The sequence below is a fragment of the Maniola jurtina genome, chromosome 14, assembly GCF_905333055.1.
Source record: "Maniola jurtina chromosome 14, ilManJurt1.1, whole genome shotgun sequence".
In the NCBI taxonomy this organism is placed as follows: domain Eukaryota; kingdom Metazoa; phylum Arthropoda; class Insecta; order Lepidoptera; family Nymphalidae; genus Maniola; species Maniola jurtina.
In genome coordinates this window covers 14,191,784-14,216,950 of record NC_060042.1, presented here as the reverse complement: position 1 = coordinate 14,216,950, position 25,167 = coordinate 14,191,784, and the positions used below count along the sequence as shown (strand labels likewise).

At 36.8% G+C, this 25,167-nt stretch overlaps 1 protein-coding gene across 1 annotated transcript in view; it reads left to right on the top strand.

The window, feature by feature from the left end:
* LOC123871682 overlaps positions 1 to 25,167 on the top strand; it is an 87,503-nt gene that overhangs the window by 32,749 nt on the left and 29,587 nt on the right. The gene's annotated exons all lie outside the window — the stretch shown is intronic.

Below are 25,167 nucleotides of genomic sequence, written 5' to 3'. Positions count from 1 at the left end.
AGACAGGCAAACGGCATAGTATGGCCTCTAATTATGTGGTGGTACCATTTTCCAAGAAAACCCTATCCTGTAATAAAAGTCTCAATATACCAGGATGCCTGCAGAACCCTAAAATGTGGGTTATAAATGATTTTAAGTTAGCTATATAATTTTGAGCGCGCTTTCAGCAAGTTGGTCAAGTGGGGATCGAAATACACAAGCCGGTGAACCGAGCACGTGCTCCGTGGAGCACTTGTCAAGAATACCTGCATTGCTTATTTAAGTTTTCAGTTTGAGCTACAAATTCGCTAAATATTTTTTAATCCAATAGGTATTTTTTTTATTAGCTGACTAGATGATGCCTGTAACTTCATCCGCATGGATTTAGGGTTTTAAAGTCCCGTAGGAACTCTTCATTTTCCGGGATAAAAGTAGCTTATGTCCGTCCCTGGGATGTAAGCTAACTCTATACTAATCATTAAAACCGGTTGAATTGTTGGGCCGTGAAAGCTAGCAGACAGACAAACAGACACACCTTTCCATTTATAATATTAATATGGATTTTGTGTACGTAGTGGCTTTCACGATATAGGTACATAAGAGGTGGTTTTCTGTGGTACATACACAGGTCAAACACAAAACCCTCCTTTTGGACTTTGCTGCATTAAGTTAAAAAGTTCACACTTAATCAGCGGAACATGTATTGGGCAGCTTTCAGACTTTTAAAAACATCAACGGACCCTTAATTACTGTTAAATCCAATTTCCAAGTGTATGTACAAATATTACTTGAAAAACAGAAAGTAGGTACAAGCTAATACAATAATTTATGATTAACGGAACTTTATACTTAACAATACACGCACACGTTTCGTGCGTCAGGCGAATCTTGTACTTACAATAAAACGACTAAACACAACATTTTGTAAGTAAAGAGTTTGGTGAAGGAAACACAAACAAAACAAACGTTATTTGGCTAAAATTTTACTGACAAATATAAATACAGTCTGCTAAGTTTAGGGTTACCAACTTGTTCATAACTTGTATGAATTAATTATTACTTAAAACAATAGTTCGAAGATTTGATAAGTGTTGGGATCTCAAGGCGCTTTAGATAGATAGATAGATAGAAACTCTTTATTGCACACAAAAACACATATAAGGATAACAACACAGTAAGAAGAAAACAGAAAAAAACAATTGTGTGCAAAGGCGGCCTTATTGCTTTGATTGCGCTTTAATGACGACCTTGCGTCAAAAAGCGCTTTTTTGACGCAAAAAAGTGCGTTGGAAAATCCCCCACTACCTAGTTGGGGGTTTTCCAACTCTGGATGGAAGATCTCAACCGAGTAGCTGGGAGAAATTCATGAAATGAAATGAAATCTTCGTCCACCAGTACAACCTTTAGGGATCATAAGCTTTTTTCCAAAAACTGTTCTAAACTGTTCTGATTCAAGAGTAGGTACTTGACTGATTCTGATTGAATAAAAAAATTTATTTTTATTTTTTATTAATCCCAAGAACTGAACTAAGTGACAACCCTGACGTATATTGTAACTTGCCTTTACAATCTGAGACACCAACTTTGTACTTCATTTCGGAAAACTTTGGACAACCTCAATTAACTGATACAACATGTTTGCGTCTTTCCAACTTCCAGACGTTGAAAATAATTTGCGAAAAAACTTGTTAGGGTTCCTTAACCGAAGGATGCAAACGGGACCTTATTACTAAGCCTCCGATGTCTGTACGTCCGTTTGTCTGTCAGTGGGCTATATCTCGTTAATTGTAACAGGTAGAGAATTGAAATATTCGCAGAATGTGTATTTATTTCTATGTCCGGTATAACAACAAATAATAAAAAAAAACAAAACAGATGCCATGAAAATTAAAAAAAAATTAAGTATTTTATTTATTTTATTTTTTATTTTATTGTATTTACAATATTCTAAAACTATTTACATTGAATTCTTAGCGCCCTGAAGTCTTGGCGACTTGTCTGGGCGCTGCACATTCCTCTAAAAATTAACTGTAATAATATCATATTATACGGGTGAGACTACTCAGTACACTCAATATCATATTATGTCGGTATAAGATAATATTATATTATGCAAAGGAAGGGTACCTACTCGGTTGCACAGCGCACGAACATTAGGTAGGTATTTGTGGCGCTCGGCACCGAGGCGATGCTAGCCAGCTCGTTACCGGACTTATTCACTATACAGGCTGTTCTATGTAGATAAAAATTAGATAAAAACTATAAGTAGTATAGGATATTTATAGAATGTAATTATGAATTACTATGCGTAGTATACGTGTGCGTGTATTTATGTAAGCAATTGGGTTTCTGTTATTATGTATATACTATTGAATTTTTTACGTAAGGGAAGACGTGTTTAATAAATATTCCTTGATTTTATACTTTATGTTGTTTTTTGTTATTTTAGTTTTAATTTCCGTTGGTAATTCGTTGATTAATTTTGGTAATAGATAATTCGTGGTTCGTTCACCGTAAAAATTGTTTGCTTTGGTCGTAATTACCTTGTGTCCCGATACGGCCCTCGTCGTAATACTGTGTGTGACATAGTTTTGATAATATTCAAAGTAGTTTTGAGTAATTAGGGTATGTTTGACTTTTTTTTCTATTGGTAGTACTTTACAGAATTTGAATACTGCTTCCTCATTTTGTCTAAATTTTTCTTTAAGGTTAGGGGGTAAAATCATTTTTAGGGTCCGTTTTTGTATATTATGTATTTTAGTAAGGTAGGTTTTGAATGTTCGTCCGTACGCACTAAGACCGTATGACAAAACACTGTCCATGAGTGCAGTGTATAATAATAGGGCTGTTTTAAATGTCAATTTGGTTTTAGCTAAATATAATTTTGCCATAATTGTCCTGAGTTTGTTGCATACGATCTCGATGTGTCTATCCCAATTAAATCTATGATCCAGGACCAAACCAAGGTAAGTGTGTTCTGTAACTTCGTCAATGGCCTTGCAATTGCACGTTGGCGGAAGGGAGTGTAGGCAGTCATGAGTGTGCGATATGAGGTGTATTTTATCAGTACTTTTGTTATAGCTAGAACGTACGTGTAAAAGCTTTGTTTTCTGCGAGTTGAGCACTAGTCCAACATCGTGAGACCATTTGCACAGGTTATTAAAGTCTTGCTGAAGATCTTTTATGGCTGTTGTGAGATTTCTGTTGGCGGCTATTATGCACGTATCGTCTGCATACTGAAAAAGCTCACATTTGGTAATTACGTTTTTCAGCTCATTAACGTACGCCAGATAGTGCAGTGGTCCAAGTACGGATCCTTGCGCGGTTCCTTCTGTGACTGCAACTTTGTCACTTAGCTCACCGTCGACCTGAACCATATATGCACGACCTGTCATGTAATTCTTAAACCATCTTAGCAAAGGCCCTCTTATTCCTGTATCGTTAAGTTTCTCAATTAGTGTTTTATGTTGTAGAGTGTCGAACGCTTTACTGTAATCAATAAATACCATTAAGACATGTTTTTTTTTGTCGAGACATGTATTGACGTGGTTCGTTAACTTATCTAGCAGTTGGGTGGTACTTTTTTTAGGTTGGAAGCCATATTGTTGGCTTTAAAGATATTCATCACCATCAACGCATCGCTGATACTGAGAACGGATCTCCTTTCGAGATGAAGGGTTTAGGTCAAGTTTTCCACGCTGTCCAAGTGCGGATTGGCAAGCTTCACACACCTTTGAGAACATTACGGAGAATTCTCAGGTATTCAGGTTTCCTCACAACGTTTTCTTCAACATTAAAGTAAGTGATATTTCATTGCTTAAAACGCAAATAACTTCGAAAAGTAAGCAGTGTGTGCCGACGTTTATAGTTGGTTATTTTCGTTTAAATTGGCTGCCACGGCCGAAATTCGGTTAGCGGAACACGATTGCTAAACTAACAAAATGAAACCACTACATAATCTATTAATGCGACATTTATGAAATTAAACGTTAGCACTTTACGTCGAAATTGTTTTGTGGTTAACTTAACTCAGTGCCTACTCGTGAACAATAATTGGCAAAATAAATTAATTGTTGTTATTTCGTAACTATTTCGTAATTTTGCTTTTACCTAAATCAATTATCCATCCATATTATAAATGCAAAGTGTGTTTGATTGTCGGTTTGTCCTAAGCCCGCTTCAATCTTAGACTGCATCATCACTTACCACCAGGTGAGATTACATTCAAGGGCTAACTTGTATCTGAATGAATAAATAAGTTAGAGGTGCGTGCCCGGAATCGATTTCCCGACCACCCGAAAAGAAGGCTAAACGACTACTTAAGTATTTTAAAGCAAAGTAGTTATAATGTTTAATTTTTATTTGAAAACTTTACGAGGTTTTCATGAACTTATACGCATTAAAACTCAAACAAAATGTATGGAAACGTTAGTCGAGGGAAGAAATAGGCTTGTTTGCGCCACATACTCTACCAATCTACATCGTAGGTCGTTCTTTTTATTTGTTCACGTAGAACCAGCAGGGCCACGACCTGGCGTACGACACAGAAAGCTGTGCCCAGAACTTATGAAGCGGGGTGGCAAAACTTTTCTCTTAAATCATTTTTATCTATACTTAAAAAAACCGGCAAAGTGCTAGTCAGACTCGCGCACCGAGGGTACCGGAATATAGTCGTATTTTTTCCGAGGCAAGATAAATCAAAAACCCCTTTCATATTATGATCCCTCACTAGGTATAGTTGAAAATTCAAAACAATAATATTACTATCTGTTCATAAACACATCTTTTTTTTTGTGTGAAGTTACTACAAATTCACGGTTTTCCGATTTTTTGCGTTATGAGACCTACCTACCTGCCAAACTTCATGGTTCTAGGTCAACGGGATGTACCGTATGGGTGTTATTGACAGACAGACAATATAGTGATCCTACATCTTCATATTACTATTATAAATGTGAAAGTGTATCTGCCCACCCATTTAACCGATTTTGATGAAAAGTACAGAGCTAGTTTTCATCACAGGGATGCTCTCCTTTTTATTCCCGCTCATATTGTATGAAGGTTATGGCCCGGCGCGAGAGCAAAGTAGGTGGCGGTAAAATGACCCTCTCGGAGTGGAACCCTATTAGGTACCCAATAACCTCGCCCCAGCCTTATTTCGATTGAAGACCTTAATAATGGCGGAGCACTTCGGATTTGTGGTATTTGTTTTCATTGACAACTTACATAGGTGAACAATTCTTTTTCTTTATTATTTTACTAGCCAATGTCCGCGACTTTGTAGGCTTGGATTTAGATTTCATAAATCATGAACTCTTTGATTTTCTGGTATAAAAAGTAGCCAAAGTATATCACTTTCCAGGCCTATAACTATCTAGCCATAAAAGTACATCATTTACAAAGTATATCATTTTCCAGGTCTACTATTTATCCATGTAAAAAATCAGGTCAATCCGTTGCTCCGCTGTCGTGTGATTGGAAGACGAACCAAGAAACCAATAATCCAACAAACACACAATAAACATTAAAGAGTTCTGTTCTCCATCTCTGAAGATCTTCATCAAAGCTCTGAAGACCTACCTATGACCTACCGAACAAAAAAAATAAATTCATTTTTCGCGGAGTAATCGCGTAACAGAAAAAAACCATACAGTCGAATTAAGAACCTCCTCATTTTTTTGAAGTCGGTTAAAAACTATCACGGTAAAATACCTCAAAATAATGTGTGTATGTTAGAATATGAAAGTTTTACCATATTTATCACGTAAATATAGCCAGCAGTTATTTACTTTGTCCGGGCAAATTCGTTTAGGTAAAGCACACAGCAGATGCAAACTTTATAGACCCGCTTCAACTAAGCTTTGCCAATCACATGTCGCAACTTAAAGCAAACACACTCACAAATTTGCATGTTACATATTGGGAGAAGTTTCTGTTTGACCATCCATTATGCATTTATGATTCACTAGCTGATGCCCTCGACTTCGTTCTCGTGGATATAGGTTTTTAAAAACCCCGTGGGAACTCATTGGTTTTCCAGGATAAAAAGTAGCCTATTTGTTAATCCAGGGTTTAATCTATCTCCATTCCAAATTTCAGGCAAATGTGTCCAGTAGTTTTTGCGTGAAAGAGTAACAAACATCCATACATACAAACTTTCGCGTTTATAATATTAGTAGGATACAAGTGAAGGTTACAGTAACTAGAAAAGAGCTGATAACTTTCAAACGGCTGAACCGATTTTCTTGGATTATAGCTAAGAACACTCTCGATCAAGCCACCTTTCAAACAAAAAAAAAAAACTAAATTAAAATCGGTTCATTAGTTTAGGAGCTACGATGCCAACGATGCCACAGACAGATACACAGATACCCACGTCAAACTCGTAACACCCCTCTTTTTGAGTCGGGGGTTTAAAAAAATATAAAATAAAATCTGTTATCTTAAAAAATTTAATTAATTGCTTTTGTCTTTAAAACGTGTTCTAGCAAGAGATGCATTTTATAAAATTAAAAATTATTTAGATGAAAGCTTTTAAAATCGGCTTTGTGGCGCGTAAATACATAATATACTATCAGTTTATCGGAAAACGGATCGCGGTATTTATTCTACAATATATACATTCGGAGCTCTATGTTATGCCAATAATAAAAATAAAGCTGATAGAATAAACCACAAGTTAATAGTTTTCCAGTGGACATTTTATTCTCTGTATTTTTTGGGCTCTGGCAATAAAATATGCAACAGCAACTAAATAATATTATTGTCTTGCTTTGACGGTGAAGGAAAACGCCGTAAACCAACATGCCTGAGAGTTCTCCATAATTTTTTGAGTTGTGTGAAGTCTGCCAATCCAAACTTGGCCAGCGTGGTGGAGCCTAAGCCTTCTTTTACTGGTAGTAGTGAGCCGACTGACGGTGGGTTGATGATGAAAATGAATAAAATCATTCAAGGCTTGAAGCTACTTACATACACCTATTTCTATAATGGGTTATGGGTTTAATAAAAACTGCCATACCCCTTCCAGGTTAGCCCGCTTTCATCTTAGAATGCATCATCACTTACCACCAAGTGTCACCCACATTGAAACTGTGGAATCAACTCCCATCGGCGGTGTTCCCACTAGATTAAAACATGGGGTTATTCAAGGGGTGAATCAACAAATTCCTTGCGGTTCCTCTGGTGCTGCTGTTCATGGGCGGCGGTAATCATTTAACATCAGGTAACCCACCTGCTCATTTGCTCGCTATTTTTCATTAAAAAAAGGTGGTAAGATTGCAGTCAAGGGCTAACTAGTCTTGTCACTGAATTACGAACGGCCACCCCGTTTCCACTCGTATCATTTTTTTTAAATATTTTAGTATAACCTAGTGAGATAATGAAAGCAATAAGCCTACATTATCACCCAGCGTCCCACACAAATCCTCTGCAACTGGACACAGAGGGCGATAAGCTCGGTGATTACTATGATAAATGTTTTTCTCTACGTTATCCTAATGCATAAATACTATGTTACAACTGCATGACTATGGGTTATTAAGTATGAATTATTTTTATATCCGGCTATTATTGTAGCTATTTCTAGTGAAAGAATAGTGAAAAAATCCATACTAATATTGTTTATGTGAAAGTGTGGATGGCTTTACCTTTTTTATATTTATTTGTTTATTTTATTTATTTTGATTTGTACCAGTTTGTAACAATAAAGAGAAAAATAAATAGCTTGCATACCGGAAACGGACCTAGACTATTTTTTATCTCGGAAAATCAGAGAGTTCCCTTGGGATTCTTAGATTATTAGACAGATAGATAACATTTCTCTTTAATGTATTAAGTATGGATATGGATTGTATAGATATGACTTGTCGAACGCGAGCTTATCTTGCAATAAAAAACCAGCCAAGTGCGAGTCTTACTCGCGCACCGAGGGTTCCGTACTCGGGTATTTTTTTCCGACATTTTGCACGATGAATCAAAAACTATTATGCATAAAAAAGTGGTATAGCGAAAGCTTATTCAATATCTAGTATAAACTCCAGTCTAGGTCCAACAAAGGATCTAGCAATATGCACATGGAATAAAGGCTTAACATGGCTTCGCAAGGTATTATGTGGTCAAACTTTGAAGCTGAAAATTAATTTGCTACATTGTAGTTGCTTCGTTTGACCTCGCATATTCCAATATCTAATCTGGGGACATTTACCTTTGGCTATTGACTTTAAACAAGACAAATTTCAAAACTAAAATCAGACCTCTTAATAACCGCTGAAATATAGTAAAACTAGAGGATGCCCGCGACTTCATCCGCTTAGATTTAGGTTTTTAAAGATCCCGTGGGATAAAAAGTTGCCTATGTCAATAACAGGGACGCAAGCTACCTCGGTACCAAATTTCATACAAACCGGTCAAGCGGATGAGTCTTTAGGAATTCCGTGGGAACTGTCTGTTTTTCTGGGATAAAAAGTAGCCAATGTCCTTCCCCGGAATGTATCCACGTTAAAATCGGTTCAGCGGTTGAGCCGTGAAAGCGTAGCAGACAGACAGACTGACAGACGGACAGATAGACAGACAGACACACTTTTGCATTTATAATATTAGTATGGATTTATTTTTTGACAATATAAGTATATACAATCAAACATACATACATAGATAGACTGCTATAGTTCTTAATTCCGTGCATAATTTTTTTGATGTCTTCTTTTTTTAGTCACAATTAAAATAATCTTTCTCTTTTCACCTGACTAAAAGTAACTTAGAATAAACAAGAAATAAAAGGCCTGGAGTAAATGAAAGAAGACCTTTTGTGTATTTTAAGAAAAACACCTGTAATGTCTCTTTTCCAACCCCAAACTACTAAGCAACACTACAATGTATTTAAATAACGCAAAGAAAGAGGAAAAAGAGAGAGACACGAGTAATTGACCACGAAATGGCTGCGTCGGGGTAAATGTACCCCGAGTGGGGTAATTTTATTCGACTCCGCGCTATTCTGCTGATGTATGGCAGTAATGCGACGTAATCGCGTGTCACAGTTGCCCTTGGAGTAAAATGTGCCTGAATTGAAATGTATTTAATAAATAAGGTGCCATAGCAGACACAATATAAGCCTCAATAGTCGGCGGTTCAAACCCCACCCGTTGCACTATTGTCGTACCCACTCCTAATACAGCTTTGCGCTTAGTTGGAGGGGAAAGGGGAATATTAGTCCCCTAGTTAGTTATTAGTTAGGTATTAGAAAAAATACTTTTAACACCAGCGATCGGCGTTTTATTTGCTTTTCGGAAGGTCGATGCCGCGTTCGAACGCTCTACTCCGCACACTGTTCATACCTTACTTTATCATATTTTGTCATTAAAAATGGATTAAACAGATGGACCTTGAAAATTAACAGAAAGACAGACAAATAGTCACTTTCATATTAATTATATTGGTATGGAAGTATGGATTAGTATGGATATTAGTATCAATGATATCTACCCGTGACTTTATTCGCGTGCAATTAGGTTTTCTAAAGAATTAGTGGAAACTCTTTGATTTTCCGGAATAAGAAGTGCCTATGTTTGCCTCCAGTATGCAAGCCATCTCTATACCACATTTCATCAAAATTGATTAAACGGATAGGCTGAAAGAAAAGGTACCTCGAAGGCAGTCAAATAGACACACCGACACTTTCATATTTATTATATCAAATTAAACTAAACACATCAGGCAAAGGGTATTTATTAAAATATTAAATTGAAATAGTTTTAGTATATAGTTCTACCAACAGCATGCGCCCAAAATTTTGCAACCATCTGGGAATTGCATAGAAAATGTGCTTTATATATCATTAAATTGAATCGAGAGTTATGAGTCCCTCAGGCTGCGGCGAGTGCCGAACTTCCTGCAAATAAAAGCGACATTGTTCTGTAAACAACTATATCTAAACTACGCGCTACGGCCAAAACAGATACAGTTTCATGTTTGTTTAAAGCTAAATATTTTTCAAAGCAACCTAATATTTCATACCGAATACCGATTTTGTGGATTTTGTGTAGCTAAATCGGGAGCGAAAATAAAAGTGCAGACCAGTAGAGTCATTATAACGAACAGGAGACCTTAAATGTCTATATTTGATAAGGTCAGTTGCTGATTTTTAGGATTTGTACCCCAATTGAACATCTGAGAAGAGCAACCGCCGAGTTTCTTGCTGGTTATTCTCGGTAGTAACGGTATTTCAAACCAGTGGTAAATCAATTACACGATTCAAAAGCACTTGTGAAAGTTTATTTGTATAAAATAATATATTATTCTCTTTATTCTATTTGAAGTGTGCCAAGGGAGCCTACTAAGCTTCTTCTGTCCGTCCGTCTGTCCATCCGTCCGTCTCTCTGTCATGTTTTCATGAACCGATTACGGTTGGAACTTAAATGTGTTGAAATTTTCAGTGTGTATTTCTATAGTTGCTATAACAACAAATAATAAAATTTGCAAATGCAAATTTAAAAAAAAAATGTTATTACTTAATTCTTTTACAATAGTACGGAATCCTTCGTGTGTAAGTCCGACTCGCACTTACCCCGTTTTTCATTGTTTTTGAAAATTACAATGTCTAAATTCAACAAAAGAGGGCAGAAATGTAGAGCCTTAACATAATAAATGATAGTTATTTTAGGCTCCGAGTGGAAGGTGCGAGGGTTCCGTCAGAGAGCGTTGGGTCCCAATTCCCAGCCCATACAACAAAGTGCCAGCAAACAGTTATAATCTAAAAAGATATCCCGCGGGACCCTCGTGCCCACGACCAACACGCATAGCGAGTAGACATAGCACTTTATACAAAGTAATTAATTTTGTATAAGAAATAATTTCTTTGTGTAAGTAATAATTGAGAGGAAAATCACCACATAACAAGTAATGCCATTTTTAATTATTTGGGAATACAAATTTTTGACACTTTGGACAAATATGATTCGTTAAGCTATGACATATAAGTATCTATCCATTGAAGTTGGGCGGAGCAAAGATGTTCTAACTAGACCAGTCCGAAATTGACAGATCACGTGATAATTGTACAAACTCTCAAAAATCTCATTGGTTTAATAAATACACCTCTGTTTCGATTGACAGGCACAAAAACTTAAACAAGGGATAGTTTATTGCAAACACTAAATAATCGTTATTATTGAAGTAGAAATAAAATGAACTTGTACAATTTTTGTCGAATTATCAACGGAATCAGTAGATTCAGATCTGAACTGGAAGACACTTATTTAAATTATTATAACTATAGAAACGTACTACGTAAGATGTCAAGGTGGCAATAGAAGCCTTGCGTAGCTTATTGCATAAAGTCGTAGTCCTTTAGAAGGAACAAAAAACTGTTTATGAACACTCACGCAAATTTAGTTGGCAGTCCCAAATTCTGGACCCGATGGTCTCACACTGTCTATCGTAACACGAAGCTTCTCCCCGTTGACTGGAGCGTCACTTTTTGCTCTTGCAAGATGAATCATCGCACGGCCCAAAATCCCTGTGCTAATCTAAAGTAAAATAAAACTCAAATTATTTTAGACTTACAATGATCTCTTACACCCATAGAAATTGAAATACTTAAGTGCTCCAAATACGACCCGAAAAATAGGTGCCAATCAATGGTCCTTGCTCCTTACTCAAATTTTTAAACTTCTTGTTTTTAACCCCCGACCCAAAAAGAGGGGTGTTATAAGTTTGACGTGTGTATCTGTGTATCTGTGTATCTGTCTGTGGCATCGTAGCGCCTAAACGAATGAACCGATTTTAATTTACTTTTTTTTGTTTGAAAGGTGGCTTGATCGAGAGTGTTCTTAGCTATAATCCAAATAAATTGGTTCAGCCGTTTAAAAGTTATTAGCTATTTTCTAGTTTTCTTGTAGAAAAGAAGGTTAGATAACCCTTAGGTTCATAATATTCAAGTGTCAATTGACAAATGTCAAGCTGTCAAGATGGACGTTGCCTAGATCTGCCTAGATATACATAATTATTTATTTGAAAATGATTTGTCGGGGGTGTTGAAAATTTTTAATTTACACTTGTAGAATAAATATAGTGTTCTCTTTTTTTTTTAATTTTTTTTAATTTTTTCAAATTTATTGTCGATGACAAATAATTCGCAATCGTTATCAAACTTTGTGTTCAAGTGTTAAGGTTTATAATATACTAAAGTTGTTGATATTATTTTTTCTACATTTCGTTATAAGAAACATAGATGTGTATATGTGGGCAAACCTTACCACTTGAGCTATGACATTTTGTTAGCGACCTATCATCTACTATGATAGGTAAATCTACCTATGCTTACACCGCATTGGCACCAGAATCTAAAACGTGGTTGAAGGTATTCTGCAGGTAGTTGGTATGCATTGTATCTCATATTCGAGAAGTGAAGGTGTTCTATTCCGGGCACGCACCTTTAACTTTTCGGAGTTATGTGCGTTTTAAGCGATCAAATATTTAACATTCTACATAACTCCAAAAATTTGTTTTGCAACGGTGAAGGAAAACACCGTAAGGAAACCTGCATGTCTGAGAGTTTTCCATTATATTCTCAAAGATGTGTGAAGTCTGCTAATCCGCACTTGGCCAGCGTGGTAGAATATGGCCTACCGACGACCTTTAACGTGACGTGGAAAAATGACCTTGTCTTCGCGTCGGGTAAAAATATCATTGTACGAATTCGAGCACCTTTTGAAGTTTATTTTTGCTTGTTTCTTTGTTCCTTTGATACCCATATCGCATTGTTTAGCTTTCAAAGGCTTTGCTGTCTCCATTTTAGCATGTCTGAAACTGGCAACGCAAAAAGAATGACTTGTGGATCAATGTGTTTGCCCTTTAGAGCTCAACTGTGGCTCAAACTCACTAAGGACAAAAGAAATTGGCATTTGCATAGAAGCAGGCGTTACTTACTTTGGGAAAGTCCATGATATACCTACCAGGAACCAAAAGCTTAATTTGCTATAATCCGCTGAGCCAGACAAATCTGGATGGTGCAACATGCAGCATGCGATATGCACCGCCCACCCTCCCACTGCTAAGCACGTAGGGAAAGCCAGCCACCAAGCAAGCAATACACGTCACCACCACGCAACACCACACAAATCCCAAAACCACTCGACGTACGTTTCGCCTCGACACCGAAGCATCCTCAGGAGATGTACTTAGGCCATACAATACACATTTGCAAAATTGTCATTTGACGACAGATTAAGTGAAAGCTAAAAAAAAAATCTAAAAAAAATTAAAGCTGACTTCCAAGCCTTAGCTTGACTAAACAAGCCACAAACACTAAAAAATAAAAGTAGTTTAATTTATTACAGAATGTATGTTTACAAGAGTTAATTTAGTTCCATAATAATAAAATTTAATCAGCCTCAAAAGAAAACGGCTTAGGCCAGCATAGTGGACTCTGGCCTAAACCCTTTCTCATACTGAGACTCGTACTTGGCAGTGGGCGAATGATGGGTTGGAATGATAATGATGATGATGATTTAAAAACCAGCAGTTTTTTGAGTAAATCTGATGTCAAACTCATGAAAACCATTAAAGTTTTCGAGCTATGCAAACTCATACTACGGTACTTCTGGAAGTTTTATTAATGTCGTGTGACTGTGACAAGTATTTCATCATGAAACTAAATAGTACATTTTGCGATAGAATAATTCAAACGAGAACGCGAAATTTCCGCGAATTTTCAGCTGAGTTCGCTCTACGTATTATGAGTTCATTATGCGGAATTAATTACTTAGATCTGAATGCAACTGCACTTTTGCCATTCATTTTCTATTTCTAAAATCGAATGAATAAAATACGAAGCTTTCATTACTTACCGGGCTTAATTAATTGCAAAATTGTAGCTAATATTGATTTTAATCCATCTCCCTGCGGTGTATGTCGGTCGTAATCCCTTTCCATTAATTAAATAATGGTTAAGGTTTATTTTTATCTATCATGTCAATGTTGTTCACGGCCATACCTTCATCCATGTTCACGACGGTTAAAATTTTAACAAAACCTCGAGGAAAGCGCCGGCCACACTCGAGGCTCGAGGTAAGCGTAGGGGTAGCGCGTATCAATGCGTTGTAATGTATGGAACTGTATGAGACATGGCATACCGCTTGCGTGGCGTGAACGTTGGCGTAGACGTAACGCGTGCAGTTATGTTCATGGATTTATGAGCGTCACTACGCGCGTGTCACGTGTACATGCTTGGTGTGAATCGGCTTTTCATCTACACTGGCAAGCGTCTATTGTTACCTACATTTGGTGCTAGGTAGACTAAGAAATCCATCCATCCATCAGCCTGTATGCGTCCACTGCTGGACATAGGCCTTTCCAAGAGCGCGCCACCAAACACGGTCCTCCGCCTTCCTCATCCACCCGCTCCCCGCCACCTTCTTCAGGTCATCGGTCCAGCGGGCAGGAGGTCGTCCCACACTGCGCTTGACTAAGAAATAAACTTACGTAAAATCAATGATACCTATAGTACGCGACAGGTACCTGATTCTGAGGTCATTCTGAGAAGAGACCCGTGCTCAGTAGTGACCCGACGGTGGGTTGTTCGTGATGATGATTATGAAGACAGCTTTAATTTAGAATTTTGCCAGTTTTATACAGTTAATTTGAATTTATTCGGTTAATTTATTCATTCCGAAAGCGACCGTCTTATTAGTGATTCTGTTTAAATCCCCTAATATTGCGTCGGTGCCCGGGAAGGCTATTTTAGGACGGGCAACTCACGAAATATTACTCTCAATTTCCAGAGAACGTCAAATCCCACGGGAATTTAATGATAACATTTACTTTGTAACGAATCATTCTCAATTTCGCCACAAAAATATGGATTAAAAACGTGAAGGGTGTGAAACCAAGTAAGAAACTTAATCAATATAGCATATATCTAAGTTACATACAGTACCTACACATTAAAGTTCCGTAATAAAACAAAGAATCCTCATAGTTTCGTCAAGTCAGTCTGTTCGTCGGTCTGTGCGTCCTAGCTTGAATAATGGCTTGAACCGACCAAGTGCGAGTCGCACTAGATATAATGAAATTTAAATTTTTTAATTTGGATGTTAGCTATTTTGAATAATCTAGGCATGAGCGTCTCATCTTAGCCTGCGTCATCACTTGTCAGCAGGTCTGATTGGAGCCAAGCGCTAGGTAAATAAATTTGTCTATAAGTAATTTAAAAAAAAATCACCATCTTGGTTTATCATAATTATTTGTTTTCATAGCGGTAATACGAAGAGAAATACATATTCTGTAAAAAAACAACCCTCATATGAAGGTTCATGAGGCACAGCCCGCTGACAGACAGACTGTTAGACAGACGGACTGATAGGCAGACAGAGAGTGACATTAATAGGGCTCCGTTTTACCCTTTGGGTAACCCTAAAAACTATAAATGTAGACAACACACAAAAGTCCGCCATGATTAAGCGCAGTGGACATGCGAGCACTGACAAGGTAAACATTTTTATGCCCAGCTTTATTCGAATGCAGCAACGCATTTTAAAAAATCAATTTGAACGTTTTCCTTTTGAAAACGGATGGATTTTACCTCTAATGGATTGCGCGGACTCTTCATTTATACATTCCGTTAAAGAACGGACTCTGTATTTATACATTTATACAATCCATTAAAGGAAAACACAATTTGCGTACTAAGCGACTGATATTTCAATGTTGTTTCATGAATAAATGCAATTTCTTATAAAACGTTTTCTTAGCAATGATATTATTTAGTTTTTAAATTATGAAACACACTTTGCATACTAAACGCCTCATTTAAATTTTATTTTTTTATGTAATTTGTGAAACATTGGATGACACAGATTTGTCAGAGTAGAGTTAGTAAAAATCGCGTGAGAACTATGATTTTCCGGAATGAAAAGGAGCTTATGCCCTTAATAGACTACAGGCCCATGTTTAAAAATGGGTGGGTCATATGAACCACCAGGTGACGTATACAGGACGATATAAGAGCATAAAATAATAAGTTTCAGCACTATGCCGTCACTTGTAAGCTGTCCAACAGAGTGCTGGTGAGAATTGAAAAGTGCAGGTAGAGTGAGTACATTTTGGTCATATATTTTTGTACGGCATTTTTACCATCGATAGATCCATGAAAAATAATAAGAAAGCGCGCAGTGCCGTAAAAAAATGGTGCGCCACAAAGTCAGTAAATGTTTTGATTTTCTGACAATTTCCGGGGTAAATTTGGTCATTTAATTCTGTACGGCACTAGTTTCATACTGTTTCAATACAGCCTCTAATCCATTATTCCGCAACGCCGTACAAAAATCATGCGACAAGGGGAAAAAATTGAGGGTAGCAACCCCCTCTCTTTCCGTGGTCCGGGGGGTGATTTGACAAAGTACGGCTTTGGTTCCAAAACATTATCTAGCACTCAAAAGTACTATTAAAAATAATGCCGTAAAAAAATTAGTGTTCATTTGAATGTGTATCAATAATTATCTTAATTTCATGGTATACTTAATTTTTAAAGCTGTAAAATCATTTGACTCTGTACGGCAACTTTTTTTTTAACATGATAGTGTAAAATACTATTGTTATATAGTATTGCCGTTCAAAAGAAACTGTTCTAAAAAAAATTATAGATAAATACAAAAACTGAAATTTTTCAAATTATTGCAAAAGTTTAAATATTCATAGATTAATAAAATATAGCAATTTTCTACGCTTTTCCCTTGTTTTAAATAGTATTAAGATAAATAAATTAGGAAAAAATTATGCCGTACATTTTAATGCAGACCATATCTTTTAGGCTGATGAAAATGACGCTACCATTTTAAGGGTGTAGTACTTTATGGCCATCTGATACTGTACGGCATTAACATATTTTTGAAGAGAACAATTGATAGTATGATAAAATCACTATGCCGTCTAACTGAAGTGAACGGGTGTGTATATAATATCCACATCCCCTACAAACCTTTGGACCAACGAAAATGTACGGCATGTAAAAAAATATTATCTATGCATAAAACACTTTCAAAATAAATTAATTTTATGTTGTTTCAAATCACCCCCCGGACCACGGAAAGAGAGGGGGTTGCTACCCTCAATTTTTTCCCCTTGTCGCATGATTTTTGTACGGCGTTGCGGAATAATGGATTAGAGGCTGTATTGAAACAGTATGAAACTAGTGCCGTACAGAATTAAATGACCAAATTTACCCCGGAAATTGTCAGAAAATCAAAACATTTACTGACTTTGTGGCGCACCATTTTTTTACGGCACTGCGCGCTTTCTTATTATTTTTCATGGATCTATCGATGGTAAAAATGCCGTACAAAAATATATGACCAAAATGTACTCACTCTACCTGCACTTTTCAATTCTCACCAGCACTCTGTTGGACAGCTTACAAGTGACGGCATAGTGCTGAAACTTATTATTTTATGCTCTTATATCGTCCTGTATACGTCACCTGGTGGTTCATATGACCCACCCATTTTTAAACATGGGCCTGTAGTCTATAAATAGCCAGTCCTTCTCAGAGAGGCAAACAAAGTAGCTTACCAAGGACTATTTTTTTTACGTTATTTATTTATAATTATTAAACTTATAGAAATTACAGGGCACTCTTATTAGCTATACATATTATATGCACTCGAGGTTCTCTAAGAAGTTGTAAACGTAATATTTGCATGTTATTGAATTTGCAATTCCCAGTTATTTGCCTCTTTGCTTGTTGAGAAACACCTTTGATAAATCAAAAGAGTTCATTATCCTAATATTTTTTACATAAATATTATACTTATTCTTCGTGACGACCGGATTTACAAAGGCTGTGTATTTTTTATGCTCTAATAAAATTTCAACGCATTTCTAGGCAAAAATCTGCAAAATGAGGTAGTATATAACGGTGATTTCTCAAGTTTCCTAACTTCTTATCTTATCTTATAAATATATGAAAGGAAAAAGTGACTGACTGACTGACGGGTCTATCAACGCATAGCTGAAACTACTGGAAATTTTGCATTACTAAAGCTTTCAATTTCTAAGTAGGGACTACGAAAGGATTTAGAGAAAATCTAACATTTACAAAACCATTCAGACGTTTTTAAAGATCCACATGAAAGAAGTCGCGAGAAAAAACTAGCAAACTTATATACCTAATGTATAGAAAGTATCATGAGGAAACCCTCTACGCCTGACAGTTATCCATAGACATATCCAAGGTGTGTGAAGTCTAAATCCCTTACTAATCCACACTCGGCTAGCGTGGTGGAGTATGGCTTTTTCTCATACTGAGAGAAGGCCCAGACTCTGTAATTCTGTAGTGAGTCGGTGATGGGCTGATCATGATGATGATGATGATAGAAAACTAAGGTAAATGATCCAATGTTCTCCAAAATAGGGTTGTATTAACGGAACGACGCTTTTTATTAGAAAAATATACTGTCACCACACTCCGTGCGGGTGGCGTGATGAAATAATAAATCCACGTCACAAGGGGCGACCTAGCTATCAATAGAACTGCCAGAGAGGTGTTATATACTAGCAAACATATATATACTATAAAAAGCAATACTATGTTATCTGTACAAGAGAATATCTTTCTATCAGCTGAGTTTATATTACATAAGTCATTTATGGAAATCAGGAACAATGTTGGGCCACGAACGTTTCCTTGTGGCACACCAAATTTAATGCATTCTTCCTGACTTGCTTACTGATCCATTCTTACATGGTGCTGGCTTGGCTGGCGCGTGCGGCTCGCAGTCTCAACCGCGACGCGCAAAGAGCCGAGTCCCCGTGAAAAAGGACCCCAGATGGGTTCCAAACTAGGCTTACATCGACTAAATACGTGACATAGCCGTAACAATCTATGCTTGGAAATCTCTCAATCTATTCGAGTGGTTTAAGGTTTAAACGTTCAAAGTAATCATTTAAATATCACTTGCTATAACAATGAAGGAAAACATCGTGAGGAAACCTGCGTGCCTCAGAGTTCCCCATAATGTTCTCAATAGTGTGGGAGAGTCTGCTAATCCGCACTAAGCCAGCTTGGTGGACAATGGCCAAACCCTTCTTATTCTGAGAGGATATTAAGTAGTGCTCAGTAGTGAGCCAGCGATGAGTTGGTGATGCCATAAAAAGTAGGTACACGTGAAAAACTTTAACGAGTAAGTCAACAAATAATTTTCAGCGTCGAGCTTTTGCGTCAAAAATGGTTTTAATTAATTTTGTTTCCAATTTATTACGTACGTGTGACGTTTAAACGAGATTATAGTTTGACTTTTCTTCATGACAATACCACTTTTAGGAAATATTGCTTTTTATTTATATTTCAGTAGGTATATAAGTGAAAGAGTTAATTCTATCTACTTTTCGACTAATAAAATTGGAACCGGGGTCGAATCCGGGTCCCCCCAACAGGAGACAACGTCAACTACTGTATCATCACTTACCACCAGGTGAGATTGCAGTTAAGGGCTTACTTGTATCAGAATAAAATAAAAATACTAGGTAACTAGACTGTCGCCGCACTTTTATAAACTTTCTATTTTGATTTTTACTTTCGTGTCATTTTCAAAGTAAGATTACTAGGTATACCAATTAGGGTAACATATAAAAAGGTTTTAGGTACCTGTACATTCTGAAATAGATTTTTATTTATTTTCATACATAACAGTTTTTGATTTATTTTGTAAAATGTGGAAAAAATACAACTGTAGTACGAAACCCTCGGTGCGCGAGTCTGACTCGCACTTGGCTGGATTTTATTTTTTTGCATTAAATGTATTTTTATAAAACGTTGTTTGCACACAGCATATACCCAGCTATTGCAAAAAGTCATTGTTCCGTGGTCTTTATTGGCCCGGAAATATAGTAAAATAGAGCCTTTCGACAGCCACACAATGCACACGAAGGGTACAAAAGCTTATAAATACCAATACCACTGCAAACCGAATAAAAAAATAACGCTTAATGCTCTGGTTTATTAATAAAAGCATTGCCATTTAGCATTATTCTAACATAATGGTAAGTGAAAATGAAATGAAATTAATTCGAAAGTGCAGCAAGAATTCTTTTATCCATACTTCCATACCCCTACTACTATTACTTCCCATACTATACCCATACTATAATACCCACTATACCCATACTATAATATACTATAGTACCCATACTATAATATTATGAATGCGAAAGTGTGTCTGTCTGCTAGCTTTTCAGGTTTGAACCGGCGACCTTTCGAATTTCAGTCCGCTCTTTTACCCGTCGAGTTAACGAAGCTTTTATTTTTAGGGTTCCGCACCTCAAAAGGAAAAACGGAACCATTACAGGATCACTTTGTTGTCTATCTGTCTGTCGTGTCTGTCAAGAAAACCTATAGGGTACTTCCCGTTGACCTAGAATCATGAAACTTGGCAGGTAGGTAGGCCTTATAGCAGAAGTAGGAATAAATCCGAAAACCGTGAATTCATTCGTGATATCATTAAAAAAAAATGTGTTTCAAAGTAAGATAACCATACCAAGTGGGACATCATATAAAAGGGTGTTACCAGTACATTCTAAAATTCATTTTTATTTATTTTTAAACGTAATACTTTTTGATTTATCGTGCAAAATGTCTGAAAAATACCCGAGTAGGTACGGAACCCTCGGTGCGCGAGCCTGACTCGCACTTGGCCGGTTTTCTATGATAGCTACACTCCAAGGCTAAATAATTTTAACTTAACTAATTTCTTTACTATCACCAGAATATACAGCCAGCTTTCTTTTATGAAGTTAATTCAAATGCATTTTTTAAGGCAGTGTACACAATCGCATACGTACACTTTTTATATGACGCAATTATATTAAACCGCAGAGAGAAATACGGTGTATTTTTACACAAACAACTTTTTATTCACTACTTTCCTTGGTTATAAATAATTTCCCAGTTATTCCTCTAGCCTGTGAAACCCAGATTCGCACTCGGGCGTATTGTGCCGAGAATCAGGCCCGTTGTCACAATGCTCAGATTTTCATAAATTTTCATACATTGTGCTTTTTTATTTACACGTCGGGATATGAAATTTAGTTTTTATCCCGCCATAACTGTGGGATAAAACTGTCTAGCTGCTCGTGAAATAAAACGGAGAAACTATTAAACTTTTGTGACTTTTCATTTATGTTTTATCTTTCACGTGTTGGCGTTTACCTTGTTTAGCTCAGTTGACATTTATGAATACAATTCATGAAAACAGTTGCAATTCGTATTTCTTTGTGTTTTTAACCCCCGACCCAAAAAGAGGGGTGTTATAAGTTTGAAGTGTGTATCTGTGTGTCTGTGTATCTGTGTATCTGTCTGTGGCATCGTAGCTCCTAAACAAATGAACCGATTTTAATTTAGTTTTTTTTGTTTGAAAGGTGACTTGATCGAGAGTGTTCTTAGCTATAATAAAAGAAAATCGGTTCAGCCGTTTGAAAGTTATCAGCTCTTTTCTAGTTCTTACTGTAACCTTCACTTGTCGGGGGTGTTATAAATTTTTAATTTACACTTGTATTTTTTGTTGTTTCTGTTATCACTCGTTATATTATAGAAATAAAATCGTATGTTACTCTCAGATAACCAAATTTTTGTGAAACGTATTATAAGTTGTTCAAGAGTAAATGAAGCGGTTTATTTTATTCTTGGCATAGTTGTTCTCCGATCCGTCGTTAGTGAAATTGAACCTTAACGTAATATCGTGGCTCTGAGACATGATTGCATCAGTGTCTATGAACGATACATCTAGAGAACTCTAAATCTATCGCTCGTTAACTAAAAAACTCGAGATCTATTGCTTTCACCTACGTTAGTTATCCGAGAATAACTATGCCAAGAATAAAATTAACCGCTTCATTTACTCTTGGACAACTAAGAATATGTTTGACAAAAATTTGGTTATCTGAGAGTAACTTCCGACTTTATCCTGGCTTTGAAAATTCTATGTTGGTAAAATTGGCCCTTGAACTGGATAACATTGGCTGAGTAGCCAGCTACCCGGTATATCAAACGTATGCACTCGATTGGTAAGTTTTGAGATAAAAAATAATTACTATCAAAAGCGTACTTATTCTGCATTGAATTGTTATTTACATACCCGGAGCAGGCAATACGGTCGGTATCATTATGTGGGATCGTGAAATACGGGTCCCGGGGGCGGGCGGGGGCTTCAAAAGTTCAACTGAACATAAAACCGGCATTATTCTGTATAACTATTATGAAAATACAGTACATTTTGGTTAAAGTTTGCAACTTTGGCGCAAGGTTGCCCGTCGAAAATTAGATGTAACTTCGCATTTTATACCATATGGGAGCGAAAGAAACAGCAAACTTATTTTTTTACTAGATGATGGCGTGATTGTTCGTGTTTATTGCTTGCTTGGTGGCTGGCTTTTCCTGCATGTTTAGCAGTGGGAGGGCGGGCGGTCCATATTATCACATGCTGTATGTTGCACCATACAGATTTGTTGTTTCAGTGGATTATAGCTTTTGGTTCCTTGTAAATGATTCATAATAAACAAACAAAGCACAGTAAAATAAATGCTGCATAATGTTTTACTATTCCTTGAGTAAAAACAATAGCATTTCTGAAACCGTCTCGCAGAATGCAGATCCTCGTAGAATGTGAGTTAGTGTTACTCTGGCATGATTCAGCAAACGCTAAAAAGCGTAGATTTTCATACATTTTCATACATTCCGGCGCTCGGCGAGACGCAATTTAGTTTTTGTACGACTTTCATGCTCCTCTTGTATTGAATGTAGAGATTTATGTTTTGTAGCGTCTGTTTTAATATTGACATTCTTTAAACATAAGTTTTGCTATTTCTATTTATTTGAGGATTACTTTACCTACCTCGTTGACTTAGTGGTTAGCATGGTCGACTGTGGATCACCAGGTCCTGGGTTCGATTCTTGGCTCGAGCCAAGAGTTTTTTGTTTGGAAATTCTCAATAGTTAGCCCAGATACCAGAGTTAGGAAACGTTGGCTGTGTATCACCCCGTGCCTCGGAGAGCACGTAAAGCCGTTGGTCCTGCACCTGATCTATCCGGTCGTGTTGGATTTCCGTCCCATCGGGCTATGAGAGTGAGGGAATAGAGAGTGCACATGTGTTTGCACTTTTGGCCGGGGGAGACATTAGGAGGTATTTCGCTTGATAATATTGTTTGGCCAATAATAATAACATTGTAATGCATCGAGTTAGTGCTTAGCAGATCCATCCCAGAAATGGAAACATCCTGTGGTAAAGTGTGAGGCGTTGTTTTGTCGTGAAGTATCTTCACCTAGTCCTTATTTGAATAACTTCTCCCCACGTAACTTTAAAGCCTAGTTTCTAGAGTTTATCTATCTAATTCTACAGCAAAATATTAGGCTGTCAATCAGTCTTATTCTTATATAGATCAAAAGAACCTATTATAAAAAGAGAACAATGCAAGTAATATTATTATTGCCGTACAAGAAAAGAAATGGGATATAAATCAGTTATTTCTCGAATAAATTTGTACGTTTCAAGGCACGCGCGTCACGCACCTCCGACCAAGGCTTCCACGCATTTCCTCCAACTTTTCACGCAATTTTCCTTTATAAATTCGCCTATAAAATTTATGAAGTCACTAAAATGAGGCCGAAGATTTTCAGCTTAGACTTTTTTAGATGATTATACCTATAAGTCCGTGAACCTATTTTTCAGTTCATTCTCAGCCAACGAAACGTGAGAAGAATTTTAATTAGTAGGAAGGTAAGTAAATTGGAATTCAACAGGCCTAATGTAGGAGAGGTTTTGGGTTTGATTCTCTATTAGGTTCATCATCATGATCATCAAAGTCACCACTAGACGTCCGTTGCTATTTACACGTGCAACGGCCTTGCGCCGCCTGAATCCAGCGGCTCCATGCGACTCGTTTGATATCGTCTGTCCACCTAATGGCGGGTTGTCTGTTGGGTTGAGTTTGGATAGTTAGTCTATTTAATCTGCTGGAAGCCATCAACCGAGTTTTTAAAATTTTACTACTGAACCGCAAGACGTCGGGCGAGTTTCCATCCTAGTCATCGACATTCCATCTACCCGCACGAAACGTTTTGCGTCCTCATTCCTCATACAAATGGCTAAGGTTTGGAATACTCCTCCGCGATCTGTGTTTCCTACCAATTACAATCCGGGTATCTTTAAAACACGAATGAAAAGGCATCTTCTATGTAAACGCATCCCATCTTAGGTCACATCATCACTTTCCAACAGGTGTGATTGTGGTCAAGCGCTTGCCTACAATGAATTAAAAAAACACCATCATCTCAACCCATGACCGGCTCAGTGCTGATCAGGAGTATGTCATGAAAAGGTTTTAGGTCATAGTCCAGCATGTTAGCCAAGTGGGGATTTCTGGATATCACACACCTTTAGAAACATTATGGAGAACTGAAGTTTAGGTTCCGTCACGATGTTTTCCTTTACCATTAAAGCCAGTCATATGTTTTAATTGCTTAAAACGTAAGTACATAACTCCGAAAAGAACCGAACCCCCGAGCCCCTGAAGTCTTTAACCACAGCTGTCATCGCTTTTAGATTAAGATATTTAAAACATCAGGCACAACAGTATCAATAATTGTTATACTTTGGTAATGTTCTACAAGCAGACAGACAGACAGACATTCACAGTGTTGCAATAATAATATAATTTGTAAGTATGGATTACATTTGAACAGAAATATTTTACTGAATTACTTACATTTTGTGCGCTGGTTTGAATGAATGTAGTTTAAATTCAAAATGATTTTAATGGAAGCACTGAAATTCAAAACAATATTACGTAAGTTTAATTTGGCCCGTTCATTGTTGGAAATTAGAAAACCAAATTCCATGAAAATGGATCCATTATAGAGTTAGTTAAAATTTAAAGTTGAAAGCAATTTGCATCCGAAACGAGCCGGCGGCGCTAGTTGTTGTTGTTTAGATATAAATGAAATTCGCAGTAAGAAATTACTTCCTGCAATTGAATATGCGTTTTAAAGTTAAATAGCTGCTTTATAAATTCCTACGAATTATTTACCATTTTGAAATATTTCCTTACTAAATCTACAGCAATAGAAAAATAGACAATCATATTGATTACACGACAAAATATATTTAATATACGACTATTCAAAATTTATAACACCCCCGACAAGT